Consider the following 13,313-nt stretch of genomic DNA (forward strand, 5'->3'; position numbering starts at 1 on the left):
AGGAGACGCTAGATTCTTTGGCTGGGGTGGGTTGGTTTAGCACCTTGGACCTGTCTAGTGGTTATAACCAGGTCCCAGTGGCTGAGCCTGACCACCCACTGCATTTTGCACACCCTTTGGGCTATATAAATGGAACTGTTACGATTTTAAAGATGGTAATTTAAGGGGAAGAGGAGAAACAATAATTTTTGGGTGAAACACATAAGCAAACACGCAATATCAACAAGTGAGGGACAAACATACCAAGACCAGCTAAATGCAATAAAGTGAGTTTATTTACAAAGATAGTGATAATAATAAATGCTAAAATATGTATATAGAAAGATCATTAAATATTTACAAAGACACATTGAATTTCACAGATAACAACTGAGACATAAGACGTTTGACCAGATATGGGAGAGTTGGAGAAATGAGTCACGGGCGGCGTCCAAACATTAGAGAAAAAAAAAACAATCTATTTGGCCCAACCTCTACCCTAACTATCCAAAAGAAAAATACAGAAGTTATATGCCCTTTGGGTTGTTCAATGCTCCCAGCACCTTTTAGCGCCTAATGGAGCGGCTGTTTGGGGATGAGCGCCACCAGTCTGTCCTCTTGTATCTAGATATTAGTATTTACAAAGGTTGAGGCTGGTACTTGAGTGCCTCAGAGTTGCTGGTCTTAAAGTTAAGCTGGAGAAGTGCATGTTCTTCCAGAAAGAAGTTCAGTACTTGGGACATGTCATCTCAGCACAGGGGGTTGCCCAAGCAAGATAGAAGTCGTAGCTCAATGACCTTGCCTAAAACTACTTCCGAATTGTGAACTTTCCTTGTCTTTGCCAGGTGCTATCGGTGGTTCATTAAAGAGTTTGCTAGAATAGCGGCACCATTACATCATCTGTTGGCTGGGAGTGCGAAAGGAAAAGGTGCTAAATGGGGACAGGACTTGGGGAAACTGTGGTCAGATGTATGCGAGTTAGCTTTCAAGACTCTTAAACAGAGCCTTTTGAAGCACCCATTTTAATCTATGCAGACTTCACTAAGCACTTTATTTTAGAGACTGGGCCATATTGTCACAAGAATTTGAGGGTAAGGTAAGACCAGTGGCTTATGCCAGCCGCAGTCTTCAACTCTCAGAGCGTAATACTGCAACTTTCAGCTCAATGCGGCTGGAGTTTTTGGCCTTAAAATGGGCTATGGCAGAAAAATCCTGGGAGTATTTGCCAGAGCATGGTTATATAGTATGGACTGATGATAATCCCCTGAGCCATTTGGCCACAGCCAAACTGGGGGCCACCGAGCAGTGGTGGGCAGCAAAGTTGGCTGCTTTTGATTTTGAAGTCCAGTATTGCTGCGGTAGGTCAAATCAAAATGCCAATCCATTTAGGAACTAGAGTTCCTGAGCTGTTTAGACGTGCAGTGGTTGTTAGGGTCTGCTACTTCTGGGGCTATCAAGGCCATGCCAAGCCGGTCGGAGCCTGAACTTGTGGTTGTAAAGGAGGATGACCACGTAATTGGGGCAGCCCTTAAGTTTCTTCGCAAAGGAAAAGGCCCAGGACCTCGAGAGCTACAGTTATTGCCCAGGGTGCTTGTGGTACTGCTTCGGCAGTGGGACCAATTAAAACTGCAAAATGGGTTGTTGTATCGTCACATTCATGGGCCCGATAGGGGTGAGGAGGTGCTGCAGCTCATTTTGCCCATTAAGCTGCAAGCTGAAGTTTTGACCCAGCTCCATCAAAATCATGGACACTAGGGTACGAAGTGTACCCTGGAGCTGGTGCGGCAAAAATGTTATTTGTCAGGGATAGCCACCGATGTTGCTCACTGGGTTCAGAAATGTGAACGTTGTCAAATGGCCAAGGAGATAACACCAGTTGCCCGGATCTACATGGGTCATTTACTGGCATCCAGCCCTAATGAGATTGTGGCCTTGGATTTTACAGTCCTCAAACCATCTCATTAAGGAATTGAGAATGTGCTTGTTATGACCGATGTTTTTAGTAAATTTACTTTAGCGATTCCCACTCTGGATCAGAGAGCTAAAACAGTGGCCCGTGTTCTAGTGCATGAATGGTTTTTCAAATTTGCTATTCGCAGTCAGATTTATTCCAACCAGAGCCACCAGTTTGAGGCACATTTGATTCACCAACTCTGTAGTCTTTATCAGGTGGGTAAGTCACGTACCACTCCATACCACCCAGCAGGGAATGGGCAGAGCGAACGGTTCAATTGAACCATGCACAACCTCCTGCGGACTTTGCCCCTGATAGAAAAAGAGATTGGGCTTTCTGTTTAGTCCAGGTATTGTTCTGCTATAATACTAATCCCCATCAGAGCACTGGAGAAATGCCTTACCTTCTGATGTTCGGTAGAGAACCACGGTTGCCAAGGGACTTCTCGTTGGCTCAGGTGGAGCATCCATCATTGGGTAGAAGAGCACCAGGCATGCCTGGAGATCAAGGTTATTATAGTTAACGAAAACGAACAAAAAACAAAAACTAAAATGTAAAATATTTGTTGTTAACTAAAATAAAAAACAAGCTTTTTTAAAAAACTAGAACTAACTGAAACTGTATTATGTACACACAAAACTAACTGAAACTAACTAAAATTATAGCAAAAACCTCCTTCGTTTTTATATTTGTAACTGTATTTAATACATAATTTACTGTAATAAATAATTTTACTGTAAGCCTTTTAGAAGTAAATATAATCAGTGCTGCGCTGAGCCGGTTCTTCTCTAGTCATCCTTGTTGTTGCTCCCGCGAAAAAACGAGTGGACATGACAGAAGCACGGTGACAGCATTAAATACAGATACTTAAAACTATTACTTAAACACATTTGTGCCCAAATAATGGGTTTTATTTCTGTATCGTGAGAGCGAACAAATCTTTTTAACTGATTTTCTAAGTGAACCGGTTGAACTAGTTCTCCAAATCGAGGTAAATCATTTGAAACGATTCGCATCTCCAGTAAGCACTTATCCACCAACTACTTATTTTATAACAAGCCTAATACCCCCCTCTGACTGTACATAATCCAATATATACTCTCATTCAGTTATTAGAAACAGTAACGTTACATTGAGAAGCGATGAACCGATAATACTGCGCATGCGGGATTCAGTGAACCAAACACAAACAGCACAGTCTGCTGTGTGACTGAACTGAACTCGAACAACTGCAGCGCGGGTAAACCGAGGGCTTAAATGAAGTTTATTTCATAACAGACAATCGTAATGGAATTTAAATAAGTATTTAAATTAGATCATGGTGATGTTTTAACTAACTGAAATTACTATTGCTGCTGACTACATAATGTTAGTCCTAACATCCGCGTAAAAAATCTGAATTTTCATAATCTTACTGTAAGCTTTAAAGAAGTAAATATATTCCGTGCTCCAGGTGTTTGTGTTTGACCCTTTCGCACCTCAGAGTCTCCTGCTGCCACATGGCCAGATCGAGCCGGCTCTCCCCCAGTCATCCTCGCTGTTGCTCCCGCAATATAAGAAATGAGTGGACATAAAAGCAGCACGATGACAGCATTAAATACAGAGACTTTAAAACTATTACTTTAACACATTTGTGCCCAATAAACAAGCCTAAGTAACATATATATTGTAACATATATGCTGGAGGTAAACACTCTGGTCTGGGTTCAGTCGACAGGTTGGTTTACGACTCCTGGCTCCACAAGTCTGGGTACACCCGACAGACTTACGTAATCAAGGGAGACTGGACAGATAAGCCTAGATCTTCAAAGACATTCCTTTCTTACACACACACTCAACTCCCCCCACACCCATAGGACACTAGTCTAAAGAAAAATCGACTAAGAAACCAGGGACCAGCACATAACTAAAATGTTATGTTTGCAAACTTTGTATCTCATTTCTGACTTTTCTTACCTGTATAGCCCCTCATATTACCTGTACGTGTGGTCCCTTTAGGCCTTTTTAAAGCATAAATAATGCGAGGATGGAAAAAATTATGTTAATGTTCTTATAAATCCCCCCATGTTTGGTACCGATGGGTTTCTGCTGACATTTTACAACACATGATGCATAGAGCAAGATTATAACTCGCATTGCTTTATTCTTTAAATCCCTGTATTAAATGCCTGTCTACATGCTTTGGGCGGACACTCAAATTTGCATACGAGCAGCCTCGAGACAAAGGAAGGATTCAAGCTCAAACTTTCCCCTGAAATCATTGGTCAGAATGCTGAACGGGTTGTCACGTGACCAGCAGGTATAACGTTCGAGGTTACTAAAGTAACCCTTCGTTTCCCGAGGAGGGGAACGGAAGCACTATAAGTGGATTGATGTTAAATCCACGTATGGGAGATTCGGTTCAGAAGCTACTCGTCTGAAAGAGTATTGAACGGGCCAATTAAGAATGAATTGGCAGCGCAAGCCTGCGCAGGTGTGCTGCATAGGCAATTAACTGAGCATATAAGCACACCTGGCGCCAGCAGACGCTATCCTTTTTAAGCTGAAGAGACTTTTAACAGCTAAGGGACAGTCATTATGGCGACGGTGTATGGTGCTTCCGTTCCCCTCCTCGGGGAACGAAGGGTTACTTTAGTAACCTCGAACGTTCCCCTTCAGGGGAAACTCCAGCACTATAAGTTGATTGATGTTAAATCCACGTATGGGAGCCCATTGAAAGCGCCATAATGACTGCACCTTACCAACACCCAGCATGAGAGAGCGGTCAGGCAAGCGTGACGCACCCAGATCATGAGAGGCGCGGTCCTCCAACGTGCCCTTGGCCCTAACTTATCCCACTTCAAAAGAAGCTTTACGGAATAGGTATATTTTTTTGGGAGTCGCTAGCGTCTAGATAATTCTAGGAATATACGACAGTACGTTGGGAAGCGTGCCATCCCAGTAGGGAGGACTCTGCGGAGACCATCCGCACCCCATAGGGGAAACAAATGGAATTACATATGGACTAACCCTGAGAAGGGGGAGTGCGCATAAGAAGGTGGTTAGCAGATAGGGAAAGCACGGATCCACCCAGGGGGGGGAACTTAACCGTGGCGGAAAAGCATATGGGGATCACCAGCGGGGATCGGCCATAGCAGGCACCTATACCCAAAACGCGGGCTGACCAGCGGGCAGACCTACAACGTAGTGGGCCAGTAAGTGACTCCTCCGCTGAGTCAGTGCTGGGGGCCTCGGAGGAATCTGCAGGGCTCACCGAATGGGGAACTTTACTGACAGACAGGAGGGTGCAAATCTCTCCGTGTTAGGGAAAAAAGCGTGTACAACACCTACCGAGTTGTTTCCTCAATCACCAAAGGTCCCTAACACCCTTGAGGAAACCGGCTCCACTCGCAGATTATAAAACCTTGCAAATGTGTTGGGTGTCGCCCAGCCCGCAGCTCTACAAATGTCTGTTAAAGAAGCGCCGCGCGCACACGCCCAAGAGGATGCAACGCTCCGAGTGGAGTGCGCACGCACTCCCGGGGGGCGCGGCTGACCTCTGCTCAAATAAGCACATGAAATGGCCTCCACAATCCAGTGGGATAAACGTTGTTTAGACATGGCACTTCCCTGCTGCCATCCGCCATAACAGACAAAGAGCTGCTCAGAAAGTTCTAAAGTTCTAAGTACGGTCCACATAAATGCGCAGAGCGCGAACTGGACAAAGTAAGGACAGGGCTGGGTCTGCCTCCTCCGGGGGCAGCGCTTGCAGGGTTACTACCTGATCTCTAAGGGAGTGGTAGGAACTTTGGGCACATAACCCGGGCGGGGTCTCAGGATAACGTGAGAAAATTCCGGCCGAAAATGCCTCCTGGTCCCCGACCCTCTTAATGGAGGCCAACGCGACCAGCAGATATGTCTTCAGGGACAGAAATCTTAAAGATACTGTATCGAGTGGCTCGAAGGGATCAAATCGCAGGCTCGTGAGAACGAGGGCGAGATCCCAAGAGGGCGTGAGAGGGGGGCGAGTTGGATTAATTCGCCTAGCGCCTCTGAGGAACCGGATGATGAGGTTATGCTTTCCTACTGTGCAGCCAGGCACCGCGTCATGGTGAGCGGAGATGGCGGCAAAGTAAACCTTGAGAGTGGAGGGCGACAGCCTACTGTCCAGCTTCTCTTGAAGGAATGAGAGCACAACACTGATCTGGCAAGATCGGGGGTCTTCTCTGCGAGAGACACACCACTTAGTGAATAGACTCCACTTCAGGGTGTAGGCGCGCCTCGTAGAGGAGGCTCTAGCCTGAGTGATGGTATCAACCACCGCGGGCGGCAGGTTACCTAAGTCTTCCTCGCGTCTATGGACCACACGTGGAGGTTCCAGAGATCGGGACGAGGGTGCCAGACGGTGCCTTGTCCCTGAGAAAGTAGGTCCTCTCTCAAAGGGATCTGCCATGGGAGGGCCGTCGCGAGGAGGGAGAGCTCTGATATCCAGGTCCGGTTGGGCCAGAGGGGCGCAACTAACAGAACCTGTTCCTCGTCCTCCCTGACCTTGCACATTAACTGTGCGATCAGGCTCACTGGGGGAAACGCATACTTGCGTATGCCCCGAGGCCAGCTGTGGGCCAGTGCATCCGTGCCGAAAGAGCCCTCGGTCAGGGAGTAAAACAACTGGCAATGAGCGTTCTCGGGGGAAGCAAACAGATCGATCTGGGCCTCCCCGAATCGCGCCCATATCAGCTGGACAGACTTAGGGTGGAGTCTCCATTCTCCAGAGTGAATCTGCTGCCGTGAGAGCACATCGGCTGCACGGTTGAGCATACCTGGGATGTGAGAGGTGTGCAGCGACTTCAGCCGCGGATGACTCCAGAGGAGCAGACGGCGGGCGAGCTGAGACATGCGGCGAGAGCGCATACCCCCCATGTGGTTGATATATGCTGCCGCCGCCGTACTGTCCGTCCTGACCAGCACGTGTTGCTGCTCCAGCACCTGAGAAAAACGGCGGAGAGCAAGGAACACTGGCAACAGCTCTAGGCGATTGATATGCCAATGCAGCTGGGCACCTACCCACAGGCCCGCAGCTGCATGCCCGCGACACACGGCTCCCCAGCCTATGCTGGAAGCATCTGTTGAAACAACAACATGACTGGACGCCTGTCCCAGAGGCACACCGTCCTGCAGGAACGAGGGGTCATTCCAGGGGCTGAGGGTGCGGCGACACAGCGCAGTAACAGAGACTCGGTGTGTGCCCGCATGCCATGCGCGTCTCGGAGCAGGCGAGCGCGCTCTGCGGAGAGGCGCGCTACCATGGTGACCGAGTCCAGCTCCATCCCGAGAAAAGAGGTCCTCTGCACCGGGGCGAGTTTGCTCTTTTCCCAGTTGACCTGCAACCACAATAGGCGGAGATGCCGGAGCACCTCGTCTCTGTGCGCAGTCAATTGCTCCCGAGAGTGAGCTAAAATCAGCCAGTCATCGAGATAATTGAGTACGCGGATGCCCGCAAGCCGCAGAGGCGCTAGGGCACCCTCCGCGAGTTTGGTGAAGACCCGCGGAGACAGAGAGAGCCCGAAGGGGAGGACCTTGTACTGCCATGCTCGACCTTCCAACGCAAACCGCAGAAACTGACGGTGGCGTGGAAGAATGGAGAGATGAAAATACGCGTCCTTCAGGTCTATGGCTGCAAACCAATCCTGAGGACGAACGCATCGGAGGATGCGCCTCTGCGTAAGCATTCTGAACGACAGCTTGTGAAGGCAGCGATTCAACACGCGCAGATCTAGGATTGGCCGTGACCCACCGCTCTTTTTGGGTACGATGAAGTACGGGCTGTAAAACCCACTCCCCATCTCGGCTGGAGGTATAGGCTTGATTGCACCCTTCGCTAGGAGGGCAGCAATCTCCTCTCGCAAGACAGGGGCGGACAGGGGATTGACCCTGGTGAAATACACGCCCGTGAACCTGGGAGGCCGTTTGGAGAACTGTAGTTCGTAGCCGAGTCTGATCGTGCGTATGAGCCACCGCGAGAGGCTGGCCCGCGCTAACCAGGCAGGCAGAGCCCTCGCTAATGAGGTCATCGCAGCAATCATTGACGTACCCGCGGAGGGGCAGCGCGGAGCGGGTGTGCTGATCCGGGGAGCGCGAGGGTCCCGCAGAAGAGCTGAAATAGAGCGATTCGCTCTGGCTCTGCACCCTGACTCCTGAGAGGGGGCTTGGGGGCTGGGAGAAGGGAGACCGTCCCCCCAGCGCCCGAGAGCCGCTGGCGGAGCATGCAAACCCTGCGAGCTGAGAGGCAGCACGTCCCAGACTGGCAGGGCTTGAGCTGTCACATCCGGGGAAGGGAAAAAATGCTCTTTGATAGAAACTTTGGTGGCACTGAAAAGTACCATTGGAATATGGGCCCCGCCCTCCAGCAAGGAAAGAGCAAGTCTCCTCTTCTCCGGATGGTCTGTCTCAGGGACGCTTCGCGGTCCGTTTACCGGACTTAGCGGCGCCCTGGGCAGGAGGGGCTACCGGCTTTCGGCGTGCTCGACGGCGGGGGCGGGGCATCGGCCGTTGGCGGGCGCCCCCGGCGAGGAGCAGCGGAGGTGGATGGCTCGGCCGGGGATGGAGCGGGCTTACGGCCCCGGCGATAGATGACATTGCTCATCGCATCCGACTGCTCCTTCACCGCCTTGAACTCCTGGGTGAATTCACCGACGGTGTCGCCGAACAGGCCAGCCTGGGATATGGGCGCGTCAAGAAAGCGAACTTTGTCAACATCGCGCATATCTGCCAGGGTTAGCCAGAGGTGGCGTTCCTGGACCACAAGTGTGGACATCGTCTTCCCCAGTGCGCACGCGGCGGACTTAGTGGTCCGGAGAGCATAGTCGGTCGCCGTGCGCAGCTCGTGTAAAAAGCCTGGGTTAGACCCACCCTCGTGCAGCTCAGCCAGCGCCTGCGCTTGGTAGCGCTGGTAGGTGGCCATCGCGTGCAAGGCGGAAGCTGCCTGGCCCGCAGCCTTGTAAGCTCTAGCTCCGAGGGAGGCAGATAACCTACAGGCTTTGGACGGGAGACGGGGCGGACCGCGCAAAGCGGGGGCGTCACGCGGACAAAGATTGACCGCAATGGCGCGCTCCACCTGCGGGATCGCCTCATACCCCCTGGCAGCTCCACCATCCAGGGTGGTGAGGGCGGAGGCGGACGCAGCGCGGGCAGAGAAAGGTGCCCTCCAGGACTGCGTGAGCCTACTGTGCACTTCCGGGAAGAAGGGGACGAGAGGCTTCGAAGGCTTTGCCTTTTGATCCTCTACGTAACACCCATCTAGTCGGTCCGGCCGCGGGGCTGGGGGATAAACCATCTGCCCAGAGGGGTGAGCGGGTCCGGATCATCGTTGGACAATGAAAGCCCACCCTCCGATGCCGCGGAGGACATCTGATCTCCGGTGTCAGCGAGCGTGAGAGCTACCATCTGATTAGACGGATCACTCCCAGTACCCGAAGCTTGGATGGAGCGTTTGGAGGAGCGAGAGGTCCGCGAGCCCTTGGGCGGTAGATTATCTCTCGCTGGAGCCCTCAGATCTGCCCGAGCGCCCGCTGCAGAGCAGGGGGCGACTGGGGTGGCTCGCTCTCTTACGAAAGCTAACCGTGATCTCAACAGCGCAACGGTCATGGCATCACAGTGACGACATGAACCGCCCCTGAGCACCACATTAACATACTGGACCCCCAAACATGTAATGCAGTGATCGTGCCCATCATCCGGAGCCAGGAAACCCCCGCAACCAGAAACGCACAGTCGGAGCGCCATCCTGAAAAGGACGTGCTGCACGACTGTGTTGCTCTTTTAAAATACTTTGCAGCAATACGCACCGCTCTTGGAGGACTGGACCCAAAGGGACGCCAGGCAAGGGAGAAACCCAGCTCGACCGTCTGCCGCTGCATGGACTCGCTCTGGACCGGGAGACACTCGTTCGCTCGAAGTGGCTGTAGACAGCAGGAGGAACCCACATGAAAAGTCTCTGAAGCGAAAAGGATAGCGTCTGCTGGCGCCAGGTGTGCTTATATGCTCAGTTAATTGCCTATGCAGCACACCTGCGCAGGCTTGCGCTGCCAATTCATTCTTAATTGGCCCGTTCAATACTCTTTCAGACGAGTAGCTTCTGAATCGAATCTCCCATACGTGGATTTAACATCAATCCACTTATAGTGCTGGAGTTCCCCCCGAAGGGGAACCAGACTTCTCCCCAAACATCCTGCAGAGAGTAGACCGAACAAAGAACATCACCAAAAGGTGGCCCTTTTGGAGGGCCACGCGGCTTTCTAAGCCGCATGGACTTTTCCCGCCACGCTTTCTTATTTTCCGGCAAAGTAAACTCAGTTTAAAGTTTGCGATCGTGTTCGTCCGAACTGTATTACAAACTCAACCCATCAAGAAGGACATCAAAGGAGTTTCATCAGGAAGAGACCCGCATAAAGAGAGAGACCTCCAGACATGAAAGTCCAGGTATTTTTAGTTACGCGAATAAGCTGTGCCCCTTTTATCAAAAAGGTGTTTTTTATAATCTTGGTGATCCTTAATGGTGCGTGTGAAACTGAAAGTTTTGTCACTCTTTTATCTGAAATCTCTATTTCCTCGCTTTACTATTTCTCTTTGTTGTTACACGTTCTATAGACCCGATATCTCCATGAACAAGAAGTAGTAATTAAATTCCCTTTTTCTAAATGAATAGATCATTACCGTGTCCGCTCGGAAGAGCGGCGGCTCTAGTTATGTTTGTTTGGTCAAGTTAACAATAAATTAATCCAGAATATTAATGATTAATAATCATTTGTTATTGTTGATAATTAATATTCATAATCTAAGAGTCTGCTCGGTCGAGCGGGCATGATCTTATACAATCATGTGTTTGTTTGACCAGATTGACTGAAGCTTAAGCCGGAATATTAATAATTAAGAATAAACCGTTATTGTTGATTATTAATATCCATAAAATGAGCTAATTTCTGTTACATATTGGTGGAGAGAATGCGGGCAGTTTTCCAAACATTTTCTGTGGAACAAACTTTCTAATTCATTGTGATTTATGGAGCGCGCTATAGAAGAAGAAGACCGCGAGAAGCGCTTCCTTTTCTTCAAAGCTGGAAGAATGAAAGCCTCCCCCCAGCCACTCTTGTTCACTTGCACAGCAGAGAGCTGCCCCGTGTTGAGTGTAACGATTTAAACTGCAGTTCATAATATTTTAAATCGATTTTGCAGAGACGGACGTTCCGCAAATCATTTAAATATATTATTGTGCCTGTCGGAACAGAGATTTCCCTCAGCGCTTGTAAGACAGTTTGGAAACCCCAAACCTGTCCTTTTAAAAGGCCTTCTGATAGCTAGAAACATTCTGGACTATTTGCTCCCGTGATTTCAAACTGTTTGATTAGCTGCCTAACGTTTAACCATTCTGCTTCGCCGCCGTGCGAAATTAATTTCAGATCTGCTGGACGGTTCTAAATTAATGTATTTGGGAGCTGCAAGCTTGCCTATTAACCGCTTTCTGACGAAAGGAATTCTCAGAATCATAAGCGTGTTTCTAAATGGTACCAAAATCTGATATGGATGTGAATTCCCATATTTCAGTTATGTTCGTTCGGACCAAATCAGTGTACAAATGTGCATTGCCTCGAGAGACGTCTCGCATTTTATGTTTGTTTGTCTAATTGTAATGGTCAGAAATTATTATCAGTGTTACGGCAACATGATATAATGACCGTTTATGCTAATCTTAGTGGTTCGTGCTTTGCCTTTGTGAAGTCAGCCGCATACCAAGTTATGAATGAAAGCTCCTTTCATTCATGAAACGGCTCTTCGAGCGCTCATTGGCTCCTCGTCCACGTGACTCGTGTGCACGCACGTATGCGTGAATGACGTAGCCACCACACTAAAGCATCAGACCCGGCTTTAGGAGGCAGAGTGTGTGACGCGGCTTACATCACAGGGCAAAACAACTCGCTAGCTTCTAACAACTAGCCTTAAGTAAACTAACCCTTCGCGTCTTAATATTACCAAACTGTTAGCACAAGGCTAACCGGATGTGAAGCGTAACTCGTTACAACTTGCTAGCGGCTAACGCCAGCCAAAGCTTAAGCAAACTAACCCTTCACATCTTGTAACATTAACAAACTTTAGCACAAGGCTAACCAAATGTGAAGTGCAACTCGGAAACATCTCCCTCCTGTCTCCTTCTGCTCTTCTTACATCAGTTCCGCCCACCATTGTGTCTCAAGTGGTCTGAAATGGTCAAATAGTTTGGAGTTAATTTGATTTAATTTCGATTAAGCATTACATTTTCCCTGTTAATATTTTATCCAAACAATATTTTAGTTACCCAATTATAGATTATTGGTCTGTTTTTATTTCTTTTGATATTATGAATTATTTTGTTACTTTTAATTTTTTTTATTACATTTTCTGCCTTCTGTCTTTTTCATTTTAATACCGTTGTCCAGTTTATTTTGTTATTATTTGATTGTAAATCAAGTTCCCAATAATCTATTCTAAACTTAGGTCATGTTAATTTTAATTTTGTTGGTTTTGCTATTTGGGGAATAGCCTTTAATCTTTCTATTATCATTAATAGCATAATTTTTCTTCCCTTTTGATTTTTTTTATTCCATCTTTCCCTCATGCCTTACATATTCCCTCACCGGTTAGGTTATAGGGAAAGTATTATTTTACATTAGGGTTCAAGTATTAGTCTGAAGCTAAATTCAGAGGTATTGATCTATAGATTCCACATCTGATCAAAACATTTTGGGCTAACCCATTAATGTTTGTAGATGCCCCGGAATACTAAGGCACTCTTTCTACTTTTTCTAAGCCGTCCTGTACTACTTTTACCTATAGGGGATTATTATGATTATTTTTTTAAATTCTTTTATGCCGATTTAATTTTCCTTTAGCCTCCCTCCATCATCACAGGGTAATAACCTTCTCTATCCATCAGATACTACAGCATACAAAGATTCCTACTCCAACTGGCTCGCCCAGAATAGTAGATCCATAGTACTACTGTCGTAAATTCGACTTCTTATTAATTAGAAATGATCAGACCAGAGGTTTTGAATATCAGAAAATAGACTTTATTCTCCATAATAAAGCCGAGAAAGAGCCGAGCAGACCTCATAGCATTCTCCTCCTGCTCCTTCTAAACTTTCAGTGTGTTTCCAAAATCTTTATACATGTTTTTTTGACACACCCCTTTGTGTCTCTTTTATCAGAACTTTGTTCTGATAAACTTCTCCTTCCACAAGTTGCACTTCGTAGTTTAGAGCTTTGGAATATTCAGGCTCCTCTGTTTCCGGTCAGCTTTTCCTTGCTGGAGGTGTTTCCTTTCGCTCCTTTGAGGCATTGGTACCTCATCAATGGCATCCACTTTGGC

The 13,313-nt window shown here is 48.1% G+C and overlaps 1 long non-coding RNA gene across 1 annotated transcript; it reads right to left on the reverse strand.

Annotated features, from left to right (window-relative positions):
• Positions 1-255: 255 nt before the first annotated feature.
• On the reverse strand, positions 256-3,763 carry LOC141376579 (uncharacterized). The gene is made up of 3 exons (XR_012387104.1): positions 3,412-3,763; positions 2,337-2,430; positions 256-2,244 (listed from the first exon to the last, which is right to left on the reverse strand). It is a non-coding gene; the product is annotated as an uncharacterized lncRNA (long non-coding RNA).
• Positions 3,764-13,313: the final 9,550 nt, after the last annotated feature.

The sequence above is a fragment of the Danio rerio genome, chromosome 11, assembly GCF_049306965.1.
Source record: "Danio rerio strain Tuebingen ecotype United States chromosome 11, GRCz12tu, whole genome shotgun sequence".
Classification (NCBI taxonomy): domain Eukaryota; kingdom Metazoa; phylum Chordata; class Actinopteri; order Cypriniformes; family Danionidae; genus Danio; species Danio rerio.